We start from the raw sequence: 22,163 nt of genomic DNA on the forward strand, positions 1-22,163 counted from the left end.
TAGGATTGCTCCTAAGGCTACCACTCGAATGATACCTTTCAAGATGGTTTATGGTACGGAGGTAGTGGTACTTATGGCATTCACCATTCCCAATCTTAACTTAGCAATTGAGTATGGTATGAACTTCAATACCAATATAAAGCAAAGGCTGGATGAGTTAGTGAGATTGGATGAGATAAGGTAGAGAATTTTCTAGAGCAAGAGGTGGTTTATCAGAAAACACCAGCAACATAGTAAGATCAAAGCTAGAGACTTTAAGAAGGGAGACTTAGTGTTGCTATATCAGTCTAAGCTAGGCCCGAAGAAACCTAATCTAAATGTTGCATGGTCAGGTCCTTATGAATTGGATTGGGTTTTCTCAAATGGCACAATTAGGTTGAAATATTTATTAGGTCTACTATTGTCAAGGTCTACAATGGAGCCGAGATTAAACTGTACTATGCTAGATTAGATGAAGCTCTAGCAACAATAGTTCTTTAAGAAGATGGTTTAGAACCGGACGATGAACCTCTGGATATGTTCCATATCAGGCTAGTTGAGGAAGGGGTTTTTCAAAAACCAATAGAGTGCATGAGAATGGTGCCAGTTCAGGTTTAGACTCTAGAACAACCAGTTGAGTCTAAAAAGCATAATAGTCACTAGCATGACACAAAGGACCAAATCATTAGTAGAATCTTGCCAGTAATGATTACAAGTCATGTCACTAGCATGACATGAAGGACCAAATCATTAGTAGAATCTTGCTATAATGATTTGAAGGACCAACCACTACATGAATGCCATGTCACAGGCCGTGGGCATAAACTCAAGGCAAGAAGGAAGTGGAGCATTCATGGCGTGGGTGCGTATAGCTATGTGAAGAGTGCATGATCGATCACTTTACCTCGAGCAACTTGCATCTTGCTCCTCCTCTTGTAGAGCTCCCTTAGCCATCGATTGTGGCATCATCTTCTACACAACAATTTGCTTCTTTTCTCACACCCTCTCCCTTGACCATGTCTAGTACTCCACCAAAAATCCCAAAGTGCTCTTGCTTTGACTCACTGACTTCAACAAGTGAGTATTCTCTCTCTACTCAAGACTATTTATAGCAGTGAGTTATGGGCAAGCAAAAACAATCTATGTTTGAGAACTCAAAGTTCTCCTGCTTTGACTCACCGACTTCAACAAGTGAATATTCTCTCTCTACTCAAGATTATTTGCAGGAGTGAGTTATGGGCAAGCAGAAACAATCTATGTCCGAGAAAATGCATGTGACTTTAGATCAAAAATCTGCATGAGCACTTCTCAGCCCAATTGCAAAAACATCATGCTTGATGCTGCATCAAAAGGTAGCAAAATATGTTTTCTAGTAGAAGGAAAAAGAGCTTCTCAAGCTTTGGAGCATGGAAGTGGTGTTGGAAGCCACGAAGGTAATTTTTGATGCAAAGATAATCCACCACGTCATGGACATGTTTAATCTAGACACATATACTACTGAGATCCATGTAAGGTGAGTGCATGCTACAACGACAGTGCCTTCTCATGTACTACATCTGCCATTTTTCACTCAAGCCATGCCATGCATAGTGATGAAGTTATCTAGTTTCTGAAGGAAGATGCTCAAGGCAAGAAAAAGTAAAAAACAGATGGACAAGGAATCCCAGTTGAAGCAATGGAATGCAAGCCAGCATACAAATTTGTTGTTGATGCCATTAGTCTCAAGAACAATCCCACATATGTATCTGAAAAGCTATTCAATATGTTATTGGAAAATATCAAGAATCTTGATGCTGAGATTAGCATCAGTCAACTTTTCTATAGTAGCATCATGCAAGAGACTGCCAAAGAAAAGACAAAGAACCTCTTCAAGGCATGTATATGCCTGGAAGTTTCTATATTGGGCCACCTATATGCCAATACACATCAATGCTAAAATTGTATGGAAGAAGGTGTTGGATGAGGACATTGAAGAAAAGCTGACCAATGAGAAAAAATCTTCAGAAGAGCAAGAAATAGAATAGAAACTAGAAGGGAAGGGAAAAGAGATGGCTATTGTAGGCTCAAAAATACAAACAACACAGTCAAACTCAGGGCCATCTTAAAAGAAGAGAAAAAAACATATTTGTGTCGGGCCAAGGGTAGGACTATAGGAGGGCATGGCCTTGGCCAAGGGCAGATGGATACACATGTGGTATAGGGGCTATATATAGCTATGAGCCAAAGGGCCAAGGGCCTATATATAAGTATGGGTGAGTGTTTATTGGCATGTCGATATCCCTATGGTCTTTCACTGGTATCAGAGCTCAGGGAGGAGGAGCCATGGAGGAGGGGGGAAGGAGATCGATTGCATGAGGCATGCATGATCTCTCTCTCTCTCTCTCTCTCTCTCTCTCTCTCTCTCTCTCTCTCTCTCTCTCTCTCTCTCTCTCTCTCTCTCTCTCTCTCTCTCTCTCTCTCTCTCTCTCTCTCTCTCTCTCTCTCTCTCTCTCTCTCTCGTAAGTGGCCATGGTGGAGCTTGAAAGATTCAGCAGCAGAAACCGTGGGCAAGAGGGCCTAGCAGAGGAGGCGGGTGAAGTTTTTGAGAAGAAGGGCGTGTGCAGGCCCTCTTACAAGGGGGGAGGGGTGAGCATCGACCTTCACAAAATCGAGTGCTCTCTCCCTCTGTGTGCTCGCAGCAGATAGAGCATTGCTTTTTGTCACATGATCGCCGCCAGGGGACCATCTCAGGGCAGCGGGTGAAGGAAATCCCCATCGGCGCAGAGGCTGCCATCACTGCTACTCAGTAAATTATTTTATTTTATTTTATTTTTGTTTGTCCACAAGCGGCCGCCCAAGGGGAGGGCCATTTAGCAAAAAAATTGTTAAGGGAGCGTACCCACCCCGGGCACCCCCCTCATTTGATGCATGTGCCTCGTAGCAGTCCGCGAGCAACTCCTCGATGCCCACCTTCTTTTGCAGATCTCTGCTACGGTACCCTACATGTAATTCACGGCCCTTTGCTCCAATTCTAAAGAATGCAATAGTAGAGGTGCCAGTAATGCATGCAAATGGAAAGCAGGGCATTCCACAGAAGTACTTAATGAGGTATGAAGTTTCCTTCTTGTTAAGCATGTGTGTGTTCTCTATAGCATGCAAAAGGCGTGTGTACTACCATACCAGTTCTTCTCTAATTGTGCAATCTAAGTGTTTGCAATGACTAGTCAAGCACAGCTTGACTTTGCACAGATTGGCAAATTTGGGGTTTCACATGCACAGATGCATTGTTATTTTTTCGCTTGTACAACATTTACGGCAAGCAAGGCTTACATTGAGTTATGATCATCGACCAAGGGGTTTCATTGACTGTTGGAATCCACGGTTATGAGTCAGACGGAGTCCAGTTGGGCATTTCTGCCACAGTTGGCAACGAGCATGGCTCTCTCACAGGTTGATCCAGTCCATCACTAAGCACGTTATAGTTTACAATTTTGAACTACTCTTGCAGAGGTTTTTATCATGCAAACTTGACAAGCAGTGGTTGCTTTGGTGCAATCCGATAGCTACCCTTCTTTAGCTATCTCTTTCCGTACTAGGTAATCTATGGATTTTCAATCAGATGTACGCTTTGGCAAGGCTGTTTTTTTTTAATGCTCGACAAAGTCGACTTTCTTTTGCTAGGACATTGTACATGGGCAAGAGTATCTGTTTGCTATGAGCATTTAGTATCAGTTTTGTGTCATGTTATTGCAAGGCTACTAGGAAGCAAGGCTTCACTCTAAGACATACGACATAGGAGTTTTTGATGTTCGGAATATGCTATCAGTATATGAACTTGGGAGTCTTTGCAACATGTCAGTCTATTTTTTCACTGGCGATCGAGTAAACCAAGCCAAGAAGGCATGAGCGAGACATCGATAGCTCTCAAGTTATTCGCATATATGGATATGGGCCGGATTCGAGCACACTACCAGAAATCGGGCGACAAGGTTAGTCAATTCCAAGTTATGTTTGTTTTTGTGAAAGTCTTACTTTTCATTCTGGAAAAGACCTCTCTACTGTGCCAAGCAAAGTGCTTGGGCAGCCTCCATATGAAGCAACTGTATAAAGTAAAGTGCTTTGCCTATCTTCATGTGAAGCATGGCTTCTGTATGTGCCATAGTATTATCGATTGACTTCAGATCAATGATAATGGTTTCATATTTGGCACTCTGTGGATATAAGTTCATAGTTTAAGCAACAACGCACTGTGGTGTATCCATGCCAGTGTCATCGTGCAAGGCACGTATACCAAGGACTCACATGGTTGAGACTGTCATTGAAGCCAAGGGATTATCATTCAATTTTTTGATTTGTATGCATGTCATACTAGTATGATGGACGTACAACATCCATCATCGCATACGCTTCTGCTATAGCACGAGGTACTCTATCAAGGACGAGCTCAGTTGTTGCTATTTTCAGACATTTTATTTTTTCACTAGCAACGTGTCATACATATGCACCCTGATACAGTCACGATCACATACAAGGTAAGTGGATCAAGATGTGACTTCTGGTACCTCTCTCTACGAGAGCATGGTACAATTACACTGAGGTACGCTTATCGGATAAGTTATGTCATTGGATAATTTAAAAAGGGCATACAACCCATTAGCATAAGGGGATTTCCTCAGCCCAGCATTCTCTCTCTCTCTCTCTCTCTCTCTCTCTCTCTCTCTCTCTCTCTCTCTCTCTCTCTCTCTCTCTCTCTCTCTCTCTCTCTCTCTCTCTCTCTCTCTCTCTCTCTCTCTCTCTCTCTCTCTCTCTCTATACCCAACTTCTATGCGGGAAAGGTGTAACATAGAAATGATTTTATTGAAATCTTTCTATGTCAATATGGTAACAAGAAGTGCTACGAGCCAACAGGAAAGGCTACGAGCCAATAGCCAGAAGAACTAAGATACATCTATTACCACCTATTTTGGCATGGCTAAAAGACATCTATTTGTAGTCCATTAGTGATGGAACAATTCTATTTTGTTGAGTACCCATTGATTCTAATGGACAAGCAAGAGTCTTCCCATTAGCAAATTATGGGGCATTCTGTTCAAGCTACACACTTTAGGTGTGAATGTCAACTTGAGTTGTGAAACTTGTAAGGGATTATCTCTACCAAGGTGTATAGATGACGCCAGCATTTTTGACAACACGACTGTTCATGAATTACCAAGATCATGGATTTTTGGTGTGAACAAGATTTAGTTGTGATCACAACTCCAAATTGAGTGGAGTTCACGTTAGCACTAAGAGTGCCTATATGAGTCACCTTTGGGATACGGCCAATGCGTGATTACTAAATCACTTAGTATGGGTTGATGGTCAATTTTTGGAACCTTAACACTTGAATTTTCAAGGAAAGAAGTCCCCAAACTGCCAAGGGGTAGTGGAAATATTTCAACTTCAAAAGTAATGAAATGCCACGGGCAATCCCAAGGGGGTCACGAACAAGGCCAAGGGCTTTGGCTGCTCGTTGAGCAATTTTCATGCAACATTTAACCACGAGGTTTGACAATGTTGCTTTAAACCAAGGGGTCTCGACTGCAAAGGCAACACCCAAGGTTACATGTGCAATACTTCTTGAATTTCACTAATTTTCAATTAGTGTTCCTAGGCCTTTGCAGGCGGGAAATTTGGGCAGGTGCTTTTTACTCCGCTAGAGGTACGCATTTGTTTTGGTTTGGTTTCTTTTAGTTTTATTTTTGTATGTAGGATGCATAAACAATGTTTTCTCTTCAGCGAAATGGCAAGGTCATGTAAGAGCCACACAATTTTGGCTGTGGTGCTTGAAATAAGTTTCTGCATTACGCAGCTATAGACCCACTTGTAAGGTTTATTTGGCACATGTTGTCACATAGGATGCAACATGGTCTAGGAACTCAAGGATTTTGGTTTAGCCACTGTTGAGCATGAATAATGTGTTAGGAAATAAGATGTAGCTAAATAGATATTTGAGTAGATTACTTAATGGAGAGAGATAGATTTCACACACAAGAGATTATAGAGTAGAGAGAGAGAGAGAGAGAGAGAGAGAGAGAGAGAGAGTACACACGATATACGTGGTTCACCCAATGTGGGCTACGTCCACGGGAAAGCAGTCACTCAATGGCTTTAGTACTTCAAAACAAGAAGTAGTTTACAAAGGGATTATACCCTTAATGGAGCTCCCGACTTGCTTCACTCTCACCACCTCACCCTCACCTTGTTGCATCAACACACTATGAAATGTGTGTAGAAATGGCCTCCTTTTATAGGCCAAAAGGGCTACCCTCTCTCATGAGAGGCAGCCATGTGTAGCCGCCCTTGTATAGATAAGTCCAAATCGGACCCTCCAATCCGTCCATGTGTGGCCGCCCTTGAGAAGACAAGTCCGCTTTTGAATTCGACCACCGGCCACCGGCCATTGACTTCCGACCACCGACCACCGGCAATTGACTACCGGCCAACCGACGGTTGTTTTCCGACCACTTTTCGGCCGCCGTCCGGCCATAATATTCCGGTGAAAAGGAATATTCCGCCGAGAGAAAAAAAAAGTCTCGGGAGCTTCCGCCCCCGAGGCCCCTAAAGTTGCCCCTGATTTTTGGCCATGGAAATTTTGGTTTCTGGCGAGTGATTTTCCTTCACGCACGATGACTACTCCTCATAATGGGGGCCTTACAAATGTGCGCTTTTACCACAGAAAATTACAAGGGTAAATCAGGCTCCATACTTTAACAATCTCCCACTTGGAGACTGATCTCCCAACCAAACCTGTACCTGCTTTCCATTCTGGCTTCTTATCCTTGAATGCCGATTGAAGATGAGCAAAAGCTCAACTTCTCCTTGTTGACCACCTTTGTAAACATGTGTGCAGGATTTTCACTTGTATGCACCTTTCCTAGCTTTAGCTGTCCCTCTTCCAAAAGAGTGCGTATGAAGTGATATCTCACCTCAATGTGCTTTGTCCTTGAATGAAACGCCGAGTTCTTCGCAAGATGGATAGCGCTTTGGCTATCACTGTACAAGACACAATTGTCTTGTTTCAATCCAAGCTCTTCTAAGAATCTGTGAAGCCACAGAATCTCTTTGCTTGCCTCCGTCATTGCTACATACTCTTCTTCCGTGGTAGAAAGTGAAACCACCTTCTGCAGCTTTGAAGCCCAGCTTACTGCTGTGCCTCCAATTGTGAACACATAGCCAGAAGTGCTCCTTCGATTATCTTTGTCACCTGCCATATCTGCATCAGCATACCCTTCTAGAAAAATATCAGTTCCTCCAAAACACAAAGCATTTGTTGTTGTCCCTTTTAGATACCTAAGTATCCACTTCACAGCTTGCCAATGCTCTTTACCTGGGTTGTCCATGAACCTACTCACATCTCCCACTGCATGTGCAATGTCTGGCCTTGTCTAGACCATAGCATACATTAGAGAACCTACCGCTGCAACATATGGAACTTTAGACATATAGGCTATCTCCTCTTGTGTCTTTGGACACATATCCTTCGTTAGTTTAAAGTTACCAGCCAAAGGTGTAGAAACTGGTTTTGCATTTTGCATTGCAAACCTTTCTAGTACCTTCTTGATGTAATCCTCTTGAGATAGCTTTATTGTCTTCTTCGTCCTATCCCTTGATATTTTCATACCAAGTACCCTCTTTGCAGCACCTAAATCTTTCATTGAAAAAGATTTAGACAGCTCCTCTTTTAGGTCTTTGATGTCCTGCATGTTAGCACTTGCAATCAACATGTCATCAACATACAACATTATGATGATGAATTTCCCATCTCCCAAATTCTTCGTGTAGACACAGTGATCCGAGTTGCATCTTGTGAATCCATGATCCAACATCCATTGATCAAACTTCAAGCACCATTGTCTTGATGCTTGTTTTAAACCATACAAGCTCTTCTTTAATCTGCAAACCATTTTCTCCTTACCTTTTACTTCATACCCCTTTGGTTGAAGCATGTAGATTTCCTCCTCTAAGTCACCGTGAGGGAATGCCGTATTTACATCCATTTGCTCGAGATTTAGATCATGACAAGGCTTAAGACAAGCCTAATTGAGTTCAGTTTTACAACAGGAGAAAATATTTTCATTGAAGTCAATACCTTTCTTTTGAGAAAACCCTTTTACCACAAGCCTAGACTTGTACCTTTTCTTCCCACCTTCTTCTTCCTTCAGTTTGTACACCCATTTGTTTTGAAGTGCCTGCTTACCTATAGGCAACTCAACCAACTCCCATGTTTGGTTGCGATGTAGTGAGTCCATCTCCACTTGCATGCTCTTTGTCCATTCTTCTTTGGATTCATGTTGCATAGCTTCTTCGTATGATTCCGGCTCTCCAGAATCTGAGATCAAGAGATGGTTGAAGGAAGGAACAAACCTTTCTGGAGGTCTACTTGCTCTTGTAGATCTTCGGGGAATAGATTGAGGCTCCTCATTTGGTTGATGTTGTTGCACATTGTCACCGTTTGCAGTCCTTGAGTCTTCACCGTCCTCAAGCTCCATGTACTCATCACCTGTTTCTTTTGTTTGTTTTCTTTCCAAGTAATCTTTGTACATATTTTGCTCGTTAAAAATTACATCCCTACTCCTTAAAATTTTACCATCTTCAGGATTCCATAGGCGATACCCAAAGTCACCTTCTCCATAGCCAATGAAGAAACACTTTTTGGACTTTGCATCTAGCTTTGATCTTAGGCTTCTATCTATGTGCATGAAAGCCTCACACCCAAACACTTTGAGAAATGCATAATTCACCGGTTTACTTATCCATGCCTCTTCTGGAACTCCCCCATCCAATGCCATTGAGGGTGACCGATTGATTAAGTACACAGATGTACTTACAGCTTTCGCCCAAAGCTCAAGCGGTAGGCCTGCATGTAGCCGCATGCTTCGTGCTCGCTCCATGATTGTCATGTTCATCCTTTCCAAAATCCCATTTTGTTGAAGTGTCCTTGGGGTTGTCCTTTGCCTCTGAATTCCATTGCTAGCACAAAAGCTTTCAAAAGCTTGGCTGCAATATTCGCCTCCATTGTCGGATCTGAGGCATTTAACTTTGGTACCTGTTTCATTCTCCACAAGGGCTTTCCACCTTTGAAATATGGAAAATACATCGAATTTATTCTTCATGACATAAACCCATGTTTTTCTAGTCGCATCGTCTATGAATGTTACATAGTACAATGAGCCACCAAGAGATGGTGTACTTGCAGGACCCCAAACATCAGAATGAACCAACTCAAGTTTTTTATTTTCTCTTTTGTTTCCTGATTTTTGAAATTTTACCCTCTTTTGTTTACCATAAACACAATCTTCACAGAACTCTAAGTCCACTTCTTTCAAACCTAGTAGAAGCTTCTTTGTTTGAAGGATTTGCATTCCTCTGGCACTCATATGCCCAAGTCGGTAGTGCCACACCGCACTGTCAACTTCTGTAGTTGCTGCACAAGCTGCAGGTTGCATGCTAACAGTACACAAGTAAAGTGTACCGACTTTTTCTCCCTTGGCAACCACCAAAGATCCCTTTGAGATCTTCCACCGTTTGATTCCGAATGCAATGTTGTGACCTTCATCGTCCAATTGTCATGTAGAGATCAAATTTTTGCGAAGAGAAGGAACATTTCTAACATCTTTAAGCTTCCATTCATTTCCGTTAGCAGTTTTGACAGAAATTGTACCTTTGTCGACAATCTCACAATCCTCATCATCTCCCAAGTATACATACCCAAAATTACCTTTGGTGTAGTCTTGGAAATGTTGCTTGTGTGGTGTCGCATGGAATGAAGCCCCGGAATCCACTATCCAGGAATTAGACACATTGTCTAATGAGTGAATTAGAGCATCTTGCTCTACTTTACCTGCCACATTGGCCTCCGATGTTGGCTTGTTGTCTTGAGACTCAGTCTCCTTCTTCTTCTTGGACCAGCAATCCTTCTTAACGTGGCCCTTCTTGCCGCAGTTCCAACATTCAAGAACTAACTTTGTGCGTGACTTGCTCCGTCTTGAGCGATCACGACCCTTTTGGATTTAGAGCCTCTCCTTAGGCCTTCCTCTTGTTTCCACTGACAATGCAGCACTTGATGATTCTCCTGTGCTTCTCCTTTGTATTTCCTCGCTTAGGAGAACACCCACAACATCATCAAACTTAAGAGTATTTGTACCAGAGATAGAATTACTTACAGCCATCACAAGGCTGTCCCAACTATCTGGTAGAGATGATAGTATAAGGAGAGCTCGCAATTCATCATCGAAATTGATTTTCACCGATCGAAGTTGACTTATGTTTGTGTTAAAGTCATTTAGGTGTTCTGCAACTGAACCATTCTCTGCCATCTTTAGATGAACAAGCGCTTCATAAAAAATACCTTATTGGATGCCGATGGTTTCTCGTAGAAGTTTTCAAGTGACTTCATCAAGTCCTCCGTGGTCTTCATCTCCGAAACATTGAAGGCCACCGTTGACGCCAAGCTTAATCGGATTGTTTCCAGTGCCTTTCGATCAAGGACAATCCATGCTTCATCTGCCATTGTTACAAGCTTCTTCGCAAGACCGCCTAGTGGCAAATAGAGGTCCTTCTGGTAGAGATAGTCTTCAATCTGCATCTTCCAATGTTGGTAGTTTTTGCCGTTGAACTTCTCAATCTTGAGCTTCCCTTCCTCCGCTATAACTCCCACTCAATTCAAGGAATCCTTTCCTTGAGATAATTTAGCTACGAGCAAACCTTGCTCTGATACCAGTTGTTAGGAAATAAGATGTAGCTAAATAGATATTTGAGTAGATTACTTAATGGAGAGAGATAGATTTCACACACAAGAGATTATAGAGTAGAGAGAGAGAGAGAGAGAGAGTACACACGATATACGTGGTTCACCCAATGTGGGCTACGTCCATCGGAAAGCAGCCACTCAATGGATTTAGTACTTCAAAACAAGAAGTAGTTTACAAAGGGATTATACCCTTAATGGAGCTCCCGCCTTGCTTCACTCTCACCACCTCACCCTCACCTTGTTGCATCAACTTCACACTATGAAATGTGTGTAGAAATGGCCTCCTTTTATAGGCCAAAAGGGTTGCCCTCTCTCATGAGAGGTAGCCATGTGTAGCCGCCCTTGTGTAGATAAGTCCAAATCGGACCCTCCAATCCGCCCATGTGTGGCCGCCCTTGAGAAGACAAGTCCGCTTTTGAATTCGGCCACCGGCCATTGACTTCCGACCACCGACCACCGGCCATTGACTACCGGCCACCGGCCAACCGACGGTTGTTTTTCGACCACTTTTCGGCTGCCGTCCGGCCATAATATTCCGGCGAAATGGAATATTCCGGCGAGTGATTTTTGGCCATGAAAATTTTGGTTTCTGGCGAGTGATTTTCCTTCACACACGATGGCTTCTCCTCATAATGGGGGCCTTACAAATGTGCGCTTTTACCACAGAAAATCAAGGGTAAATTAGGCTCCATACTTAACATAATGAGGGTCTCTCTCATGCACGACGCATGCGTGTTTATAGTTACCTCCACACCCAAGTACATCTCGTACTTGAAGGAAATTTTTCAAACATCCTTACCTGAGACATATTCCACATATGGAGATTATGAGTCTCTGGGATAGACACTGGTGCCGCTATTTCAATTATGTGTCGCGACGATGCCCCTAGGTGCTGGTCCCATCTATTTTCTAGACCATTTTCAGCACGACATTTCAGGAGCAATTTCAGTGGCCAAAAGTTGTCGGATACTTAGAATGACTTGTTAAGGTACAAGTGTTGCTAAACAAAATTACAGATGGTTGTTTTACATATAGAAAGGCTATGAGTTTTTAATGAAAAAGTTCATTGTTTGTACCTAGAAGTGATCACTGTTCCACCTTCTATTATGGTTCAAATGTTTTAGGAAGGCTTGCAAATGATTGTGACTGAAAGCATTTAGTTTCTTTTCAAAACTATTTACATTCTTCTTTAATGTGTGATAGGCGCATCACATTTTCCATAAGTATTGACAAGGATAACCATGGATATACAGGTTCGGATCTGTTTTTTGCTAAATGCATGCACACTAGGTGTTATGGGCCCTAGTGTTTAGCAAAGGCTGATTTGGAACGGCATGCGTATTCATCAAGTTGTTGCTTATGAAGCATTTTGCACTCTATCTGTAGTATCTCTATGAGATTACTTTTGGGTCTACTAATCACCAATAGAGGTCATGGCTCGGTTTGGGTGTTTGTGGATTTTTCAAGTTAACCACGCTGGTTATTCCTGACATTGTTGATTCCTTAACAATGTTACATGATATTGTGATTCCCATTTACCAGTCATCTGGGAAGACTGTCAGTAAACCGTGGGGGAAACAGACCTCAGTACTGTCAGTTATCCAAGGGGATAGGCAGATTACAAAGTGTAATCTTGGGCTAAAGGATATGAAAAGTGCGTACATTAGCACCAAGAATTCCAATTAATAAGCATTTATTGCTCTACTTAGAGTTTACTTACTATCAGTTTAACGCATGTTTGCGACTAGGTTTAGTCTCTTCATGTATAAGTCACGTTCTCAACCTTGAACACTAGTTATGGTGGGGTTGTTTACTGATGAAAATTGAGAACAAGTCAAGGACTTCCACTTGCCTGATGAGTTATGTCAGCAAGTTACCTTCATGGAAGGTGAAAAGTGGTACTCTTTTAGGTACATCTTTGTTGTGATAACTCGTTCAGCATGCTCATGTGTGTTCTAAATGGAGTCTACACGCTATGATTGGATTGGAACCGGTAACACAAGATGGTTGCAAATGGACAACAATGTGCAAAATCAAGATGTTATTCTTGATTACATTGAACCTCCTACTGCACCATGTTTCGGTCAAACAAATAGTTGGATCCATGAGGATGCCACTTGTGGAAAAACATTAGTGATCTTATGAAGACCCTATCAATTCTCTTTTCGTGGATGAAAACGCTCCAAGGGGGGAGTAATGTCATGCCAAGGGTAGGACTATAGGAGGGCACGACCCTGGGCAAGGGCAGACGGATACACATGCAGTATAGGGGCTATATAGCTATGAGCCAGAGGGCCAAGGGCCTATATATGGGTATGGTTGGGTGGTTATTGGCATGTCTATCTCCCTATGGTCTTTCAATTTGCTGGTGTAACTCTATGAAAAATTAAAGACGCCAATAGAGAAAAAGACATCTATTGATATTGACCAGACCAAAGGGAACTAATCAGACAAGGCCGCAATTGAGCTGCCCAATACTCCAACAGAGTCCAGAATTGAAAAAGACAAGAGCAAAGATAGTGCACCTGCAACCACATCCCAGATCAAACTGCTATTGACCCCTGTTGTGAGAAGGATAGTGTAGTTTTTTCCAATCTAAAGAAATCCAAATTGAACCTAGATTTGCGAGAGGTGTGTAGCCACTCATTGTGAACAAGTGCATCCTATCAAATTTTCACAATAGTTAAAGTAAAAAATTGTGTTTGTTTATAGTGCTTCATAGGATCATTACTTTCGATTTGACAAGCTCCTATACATAGTTCCGTACATCTAAAGTCCCAAGTTTGAACTAATAATACATAATAGAGACCAAGATACATGCAAAACAAGTTTCATGGACTTTACAAATACTTTTACAGATTTCAAGCATAAATCTAGAACTCTTATGGAAAATTAGGCACGCATAGAGTATACACTCAAAACATAAATTCCAATAATTTATATTTTGACTTGCAAAGTTGGAGCATTGTCGGAAACAAGGAGTTACTTTGGAGCAGCCACCAACAAGTGGAGCCTATTGCAAATAGCTTGGAATCTAGAGATTGCTTAAGCCATGTTAGCCTTCAATTCATAGTTGATTCAAATATTTATGAGCCTTATATTAGATAAAGTGTTGGGAATCTTGGATCAATGACAGATTTTGAGAGTGGAGCATTGATTGAGGGAGAAAAACTTTTCATCATCCTTAAAGAAGTAGCAAATAGCTACTTTGTTTCTAATTATACTTGATTTCTCCAGTCTACTCAGTCAAAAATAGGAACAACCCTAAGCTACCAAAGCATCCTGGTTCATTACAAGTAGAATGCGCACAAAGCTCAAATATACATAGACCCTAACAATGATTATACGGTGAGGACAGGTGACCATGACATAGTGTTACAAATATAACAATGGGTGATTCACGATGACTTTTGAAGAAAACATAGAGAAAAAATCCTACCAAGGCTAATTGTTGGACACTAGATATCAAACAAACAAAAAGTGGATCCTCAACCATCTTCTCAAAGCATGAATAGTGAGTAAGGGTCTCCCAAAACAACACTATATTAGATGAGAGTGATTGCATCAACAAAGGGAAGTTACAGTTTTTTATCTAGTTTCAAGCAAAAACAAGGAGACATGGTTAAAGATTTCTCTATCTACATAAGACATTATGTGATGAGATATCTTGAGCGATAAAATCATGAGGAAGAGAGGTTGATCTCTTTATTCTTGGAAGGCTTTTCATGGAAGCTTGTATAGCATGAAACACATTACATCAAAATCTTGCATATTAGATGCAATCAATTTGGGTGAAATTTGTGGTGAAAAAGAGACCAAGAATGATAAAATAGTAGCTAATGATGTGCACTTACATCTCAACCTCCTATAGAAAGTACAAAGGTATGCTTAAATGGATGAATTAAATGATAGCAAGTCTACAAAGTTAAATGCCTTGTCATAATTGTGAAGCACTTGACCATTGGAAGAAGAAAAGTCCTCTCAAAAAAAAACTTAGTACTTCACGTAATGTTATGGCTATTATAAAAAAGGTGGATATTTTCCTAAGGATTGTCCTAAAAATCCGATCAACAAGGAAAAATATGATATTAATGTGGTGGGAATAATTCCATTAAGTTCATCTGATAGTGAAACAACCATACAAGTGAAAGTCATAATAAGATCTCAATGCAAGCTCCATAAATAGAATGATGCTCAAGGTTCTGATGGTTGGGAAAAAATCATGATCAAGAATACCCCAAAGGCTTTGAACCTAATGGAGAAATAAAAAGCAAAGAGCACAAATTGAGGAAAACGTGATAGAAATTCTTGAAAAGTGACTCAAATCTACTTCTCTCAAGTTAGAGAAATCCATTGTAAAATTTGGGTGCAAGTGTCTTGGTTGATAAAGTCGTTGGGCTAATAAATGCTTCTTCAAAATCATATGAAGTGAGGTTGTAAGCGGGGAAAAACTTAAGAGAACAAATGAAAACACTATCAAGATCCTGAGCTAGAGATGACAAGATTGGAAGCATACCAAAAGCTAATCAAGATTATGCAAGAACTTCTAGAAATGCAAAACTAACAAGCTTCAAAACTTGTTGAAACTAAATAAAAAAAGAAAAACACTAGTGAGAAAGTGGACAAAAAGGCCAAAACAAACCAAGAAATTACAAGAGAACCAACTCTTTAAATGTACTATGAGCACCCTTCATTCAGATGCAAGGGGGGAGTACATGCCTCATGAGTTTAATGCATTTATGGCTAGTCGTGGGATAAAACACCAATGTAAAATTCCGTATATGCCTCAACAAAATGGTTTCATTAAGGGAAAAACAGGTCACTTACAAAGATGGCACAATGTATGGTCAAGAGTCAAGCTTTACCGCATTCATTTTGGCTTGAGGCTACAATGTATTCTACATATGTACTTAACATGTGTCCTACTAAAGCTTTGCAATTTAAGACTCCTTATGAAGCATGGCATGGCAAGAAGCCACCTATTGATAGCATGTTCATTTTTTGTTGTTGAGCTTATGCTTTCGTGCCACAAAAGCAATGCAAAAAATTGGATGATAGGTTGTTAAATGCATTTTTTGTTGGTTACAATCCTCAAAGCAAAGGTCACAAGATGTTGTATTTGTGGAAGACTCTATTCAGCCTTTGTTATCATGTACCAGAGACAATAATATAAGCTCATAAGACAATTACGACACTTTGTTGCCCCTTTTTAATGGTGGAAACTTGAATGTAAGTTCCAATGAGGTAAATGTATAGCTTATGGGGATATTAGAGAATGTTACGGATCATCCTATTATTGATGCAAACATCCTAATGTACTTTATGTGGAAAGGGCTGAGAATGAAGAGGCTAAGGGTATTACATAGGTACTTTATGTGGAAAGGGCTGAGAATGAAGAGGCTAGGGGCATTTAAGGCTAGAGACTAGACATTTAATGCACCTATGTCTAGTTGTACTTGTTTAAGTTCTTGCCGTGCATCATATGTCTCGAGCTTAGTCTCCAGCAGCTTCAACACATGCCTTCTCAATTTCTTTGATTTCTGTGAGTTTTGTCAAGCATTTGTAGGTCAAAATATATTTTGGGAGAGTTCGTGGAGCTTGGCATGCTCAAATTTTTTATTCGAGCAGCTCATATTGGCCTCCATTTCCACTACATGAAGTACTGCGCAGACTATTTTGTCATTTTGTGCAAAAATCCTATCATCGCCATTTTTTGCATAATAAGTATGGTTTGTGCTATATAACACATGTTGTTCTTGCTTCATTTCTCCTCTTTTTGGGCAGTTTTTCAATGAGGTTCAACATTTACCATGGCTAACAACAACACAGATATGTTCAAGATGTTTGTTGTCGAGGATAGATTGGATGGGGACAATTATGCTATGTGGGCTTATATGAAGCAACATGTCCTTGTGTCAAAGGGTGATTGGAATATTGTGCATGGAATTGATGTACGTCCTAGTTCTGAGGATGTAGGCGATGTTGAGGATGTTGCAGGTTTTGGTGGTAGGATTGATGTTTCCAGAGCAGTTTTTCCTACGGCTGAGCAACCTCAATGGGATGTAAAAGATGTGTAGGCTCAGACATTGATTCTATTGTCTGTGAAGTGCACTATTATTCCTCACATTCATTCAACAAAATCTGCAAAACAGGATTGGGATATTGTTAACCATCACGGCTCACGGACACCCTATCACCTAGGACATATGTTGTATTTTTTATTTGGTAGAGTCAGGGACCGGGCTTGTTGCTCCAATAGGAAAAGGGTAAGAGTGATCGCCGATGAGAGGTTAACTCTAACTGGAACATTCAAGGGTTAGTTGGCTAAGCATGGGTGCCCAAGTGTGAATGGGGTGAGCTCATATAAAAGTCATCTAAACCTAAAAATCATTCATTCTCTCATTTGTGCAATTGAAGAGTGCTCTTGCTCCATCTCCATCTTCTTCTTCTTCATCTCCTTGTGTGTGTGTGTGTGTGTGTGTGTGTGTGTGTGTGTGTGTGTGTGTGTGTGAGAGAGAGAGAGAGAGAGATATCAATCGAGCATTGCGACGACGGCACGACGGTGGTGAAGCGGTTGAGCGCGGTGCAACGACGACTCCTTCTTCTTCACAGTGAGGAATCATCCACGAAGGCGAGCATAGGGCGGTGAGTGAGACACCCTTGCTCTCTTGAGCTTGCTAGATTAGTCTAGTTGTGTGCTTGCAGCCATTTGTGGCTCGCACATAGTGTATTGGCAAGTCCCTTACATTGACACGTGCGACAGACGCGCACGTTTTTGGTGCCACTGTTGCCGGGGAATGTCTTGCATTAAGCTTGAGTAGCACTCTATGCTACTTTGTGGTGAATTTTGAAATGTAGAAAAGGTAGAGAAGGAAGGTGTGTGTGTTGAGAAGGAGTTTGTTTTGCTGCTGTGTATTGTTTTGTTAATAAGGTATTAAGGGTACTGTGTTTTTTTTGTTCATAAGGTGTTAGGATTAAGGTAGTAGATCCATAATGTTAGTTCTATGTAAAGTACAGTAAGTCGTTTTGTTAGCTACTGAGTTGTTGTAGTAGTGTATTAGTGTGTACAGTAGTTGTATAAGTTGAAAGTAGGTAGGTTAGGTGTGTGTGTGTGCTCGCGCACACAGCGCGGCCACGGTGACCTTATCCAAACAAAAAAAATTTAAAGGTAGGACCGGGATCGAGAATATCCCCCAAACCCAAGCCCAAGCTCACGCTCGGGCTTAGGCCTCAGTCCCCCTTTAAAATTACGTATTTTGGCCTCACACGTAGATAAAAATCGACCTTTTTGAGGACCAATGTAGCTTCAGGTAACCGAACATTGTGTTGTAAAGCACACCATGACCCCTTGAGCAATACGCTCATTTCGAGCTATCACACACTCTAATCCAAAAACCGATCATTAAAAAACATTAAAAAACGAGTGAAAACGAACACATACAAAAATAAGCGGTTAACCTTCGAGGTTATTCGCTGACGCTTGTAGTACGCTCTGGTCGTGTGCTAGAGGCCAAGCAACTAGAGAGCATTTCGACTTACGCGAGTTCTCAATATCCACCTGTCTTAGTTCCGGGCCCTCGACGGGGACCCAAGGTAGTACAAATCAAGACCCAAACATAGCGGCTAGTGACTCTTCCTCTGACTACGACGTCATGGAGGGTTTCCCAATGCCTAATCCCAATAGCTCAAGCCAAGACATGCATGCCATGGGTCCACGGTCCGGGTCGAGCGTACTTAGCCGCTTGAAGGAAACCTTTAGTAGAGCCACTCGTTCCGAACATGGAGCTAACGATGTAAATGAGGGGGGTGGGGAAGTAATTTTTCCATTCATGACCAACGTAGAGCCTATGCTCTTAGAGAGTATACACGTGAATACTCCATTCACTGCACCCCTTGACTCTTCAAGGCTATTTCCCTCCGAGGTTATATTACATGATGGTAGAAGCCTTGCCGAAGTGCAAGAGGTTGAGTGGTATATCCTTGCAGCGAGGGAAAAAGAAATCGAGAGCTTACACAAGGCGGAGCAACGAAGAGAGTTAAAAGATAAAGATCCTATGTCAATATCCTTGCTAGAAGAGCAATCGAGTGCTCCTAACTTAGCAACCACTAAGGGTCAACCCATAGAGAGCAACATTACATCTAGTTCAAAAGACACCCCTAGCACCTCAAGCCTAGATGGAGCGTTCCTAAATGAGAACTGGGAGTACGAACTACAAATGGAAACTCTAACCGACCTATACACAGGTCACACCTATCACGTGGATTGGTTAGATGTCCTACAATCCACAATGGGTGCTACTAGTGTGGAGGATCAACAACAAAGTTTGTGAGGTCATCCATAGGGTTATTGAACTAGAGAGACAGAACATGGGGATCCACATGCCTTCAACGGGTCTCATGAGATTCTTGGATATAGGGAAGGCTAAACAACCAACCTTAGAGTGCTTTGGGGTGTAGCCTCTCAGCTCCAGAAAGCCCAACGAGAGGAAGGAGAGTCGGTGAGAGATTTTATTAGTCGCTTGAAGAATTTGAATTCTCGTTGTAATCCAAATGAGCACTTCAATAATAATCAATTGCTTGATAGATTTAGTAGGGGATTACGACATGAGGATATCTACAATGGCCTAGTCATTAGAGGTATCACCAATTGGGAAGCAGCCACCACCAATGCGATCCAATTGGAGGATAATTTAATGATTCAAAGAGAAAGAGTGTCTGTTTAGCCTAAATCTATTAGCTCGCAAGCATCGGGGCATCATTCAATGACCCTAAAGCCTATTGCTAAGGAGCCAAAGATATCTGAGATGACTTTAGCAGATCTCACCAAGGCCATTCAAGAGAGTCTTAGAGACAATCGTGCTCTGCAAAACAATCATATGTATCCAAGAAGGGAGCAACAATGGTGCTCAGTATGCTATGGACCGCATAGTACCAGTGAATGCCCTACTTTTAGAGTAAAATTCAATGGGAATTGCAATGCCTGTGTGAGATATGGTCATCAAGCTAAGGATTGCATAGTGTTTAAGCGCGCGATGGCCAATAGAGCATGGACAGACACACCTCGAGTTCCTGCATTGATGCCGGCCCCACCTCTTGAACAAACGTCACAATACATGGTAACTAGGGCCCAAAATTTTGTTCAAACAACACCCTTACCACCTCTAGTGCTAGGACCACAACCACCACATCCCAGAATCACTTCTATGAATCAAGTGGGTTGTGAGTCATCTATTGCTTGTTTGGAAGGCTGTGAGGAAAATATAGACCTTAATATTGCCTATGGGATGGATGCGCTTGAAGAAAGTCCACAATACTACATGGAGGACAATTGGGGACAAGTCAAACATGTCTATCAAGTAGCTACTCTTGTTGCAAGAGGCCAAAATATCAATTACACTGCTAAAAGACCACCTCTTCAATGCTATGAGTGTGGAGGTCCACATCGTGTGGCCGAGTGTCCTATTAGGCTACAAAAGAACGCCACACTAATGCAAACCAATCAAGAGAGCACGTCTACAATGACGATACTCATGTGTAATCAATGTGGCATAGATCATTTGATTGCCCAATGTCCAAATAATCCAAATACACCGAAGATCGCGCCATTAAACTTGATTGAGGTTACCGAGGAGCCATCACAAAGTATACCTATGGTACCAGTAAATGTACTCACACGATCGATGCTCCAAAAACCAAATTATATTCTTAAGGAAAGAGACACGGCATCAATTTCCCAATCTCAAAAAAAGAAGAAAACACGAAGGAAGAGATCGCAAAAAGCAGGGAAGTCAGACCCCAGTTTAAAGACCAACATAGGGACTGGTGACAACCCCGTATATATGAGCGACGCTCAAGAGGATTCTGATTCGGGAGAAACCATGGAGATCAAAACGACCACTAAGATAGAAGCCAACAAGGAAGATCTTCATGAGCCACAATGGCTAGGATCCAAGAAGAAGATAGGAACTTATCCAAACCGTACAGAGGAGATCGAACGAGTCAAGCAATTAAGGAGTTTGGTAGAAGATACCCAAAGGGATCTAGAACCAGCACCTAGACAGATCCAGATTACAGACACTGTGTTCCCTATGCAACAACAACCTCACCAAGTCCATAGACCCTTAGCCATACCTAATGTCATCCAAGAAGAAAGTGACTTAAAGTCATGGGAAAGTGGGCGTACTCACTTCTTGATGGAAAGAATGTTTACAGAGGGACTACCTGATCCTATCGAAGAAATGGAGATCCCATCTTCCCCACGTCAAGGGACTGAATCCCAAAAGGTGCCGTTAAACATTGCCAAATTGATGGATTTCATGTCTTTAGAAGTTAGAACGACCATCATGTCCAAACTATATAAATACCCTGAGCTAGTCTCATCTCTTCGAGCCTTCCTCAATGGAGAACTGAAGTTTGGGCTACCACAATTTTCACATATGGATGGAGCTGGGGAGATACCAATAGAGGAGGAACACTTAGATCCACAACCCAACCTAGATGAGAACCCTGTTATAGAAATACCTGTTAACAAGTTGGGACAATACTTTGAGGGTGATGAATCCAATGCAACCATACCAAACACTACCAAGGGATTGACTGTGAAGGGAATCCTTGATGGTGGCACTGAGGTTAGCATTGTGACTAAAAATTGCTGGGAAACTAGGCCTCACGTTGCAACCACAACCATATTAGTGAAGATGGACAACGGGTCTATTGTTAAACTTATTGGGATGCTAGAAGATCTCAACATCAAGGTTTTTGGACATAAAATAGGAGTTACCTTCATTGTTATGGATTTCTCCAAGCACACTATGGCATCTGAGATGATCTTAGGACGTCCTTTCATGAAGGAAGAAAAAATGGTGCATGAGTGGTCTAAAAACCATGTCTACTTGCAGTTCCAAGATTTTGTCATTCGAGTGGATCTTGTAACTGATTGAGCACATCCTCTAGGAAACAGGTTTATAATTGATCATAGATTTGACACCACAGTTCACTCGGTCCCATTGCAGTATTGTTACACGTGTAAATCGGACACTGATGTTGGGGAAGATTCTCCTTATATGGATGTACTACCTGGGATGACTGAGTCGGAAAATTTGGATTGGGTCCACCTAGCAGCAACCATAGACACTTGGGGAAATAGGGGGACGGCGTGGGTAACACCTGAGGGGGATGAAATGCCCGTACCCTTAAATGTGCTACAAGTAATGCATATAGATTCTGACAAGACTCATCCTAATATAACAAAGAAAACATACAAGTGGGTCCATAAAGCTTCTTTAGCTACCATAGCTAGTGCTAAAAAACAAAAAGCCTTATAAGAAACGTCCCACTCGCCCCAAAAAATGTAAGGAAATAAGGCGGTGGATTCCTAAACGACTATTGGAAGCCCAAAACCACTATCAAGGAA

The sequence above is a fragment of the Adiantum capillus-veneris genome, chromosome 25 (genome assembly GCF_014529385.1).
Source record: "Adiantum capillus-veneris isolate H3 chromosome 25, ASM1452938v2, whole genome shotgun sequence".
Lineage (NCBI taxonomy): Eukaryota > Viridiplantae > Streptophyta > Polypodiopsida > Polypodiales > Pteridaceae > Adiantum > Adiantum capillus-veneris.